This window comes from Cyprinus carpio, chromosome A1 (genome assembly GCF_018340385.1).
Source record: "Cyprinus carpio isolate SPL01 chromosome A1, ASM1834038v1, whole genome shotgun sequence".
Lineage (NCBI taxonomy): Eukaryota > Metazoa > Chordata > Actinopteri > Cypriniformes > Cyprinidae > Cyprinus > Cyprinus carpio.
In genome coordinates this window covers 36,215,619-36,215,976 of record NC_056572.1, presented here as the reverse complement: position 1 = coordinate 36,215,976, position 358 = coordinate 36,215,619, and the positions used below count along the sequence as shown (strand labels likewise).

Genomic DNA, 358 nt, shown 5'->3' with positions numbered 1-358 from the left:
CTGTTCCCTATTCTGTATTTCTGATTTTTTCAAGCCCTCAAAGAAAAGTAAAGTACAAACTCACAGGATTGGATATTGGGGTGACACACAACTACAATACTACTGTACATATTTTCACCTCTGTGTATGTTTTTATTTCAAACTCCAATACATTTGTTTCCTAAAGGTCTTTCCTCAACAGACCAACAGCATTGATTGTGGAGTTTTCATGCTCATGGTAAGCTATTAAAACAGGCTATTAATGCTAGTATTTTTTTTTCTTTCTTTTTTTCTGGAAATTAATTTTTACTCTTTTTCAGTATGCCCTTTACACTGTGCTGAACACTCCATTCAATTTTACTTCGGTGAGCTTTTCTCT

General features: G+C 33.8%; 1 long non-coding RNA gene across 1 annotated transcript; it reads left to right on the top strand.

Moving 5' to 3' along the window:
- Window positions 1-10: 10 nt before the first annotated feature.
- Window positions 11-344, top strand: LOC122146401. Its single transcript, XR_006160961.1, has 3 exons — window positions 11-80; window positions 167-217; window positions 300-344. It is a non-coding gene; the product is annotated as an uncharacterized LOC122146401 (long non-coding RNA).
- Window positions 345-358: the final 14 nt, after the last annotated feature.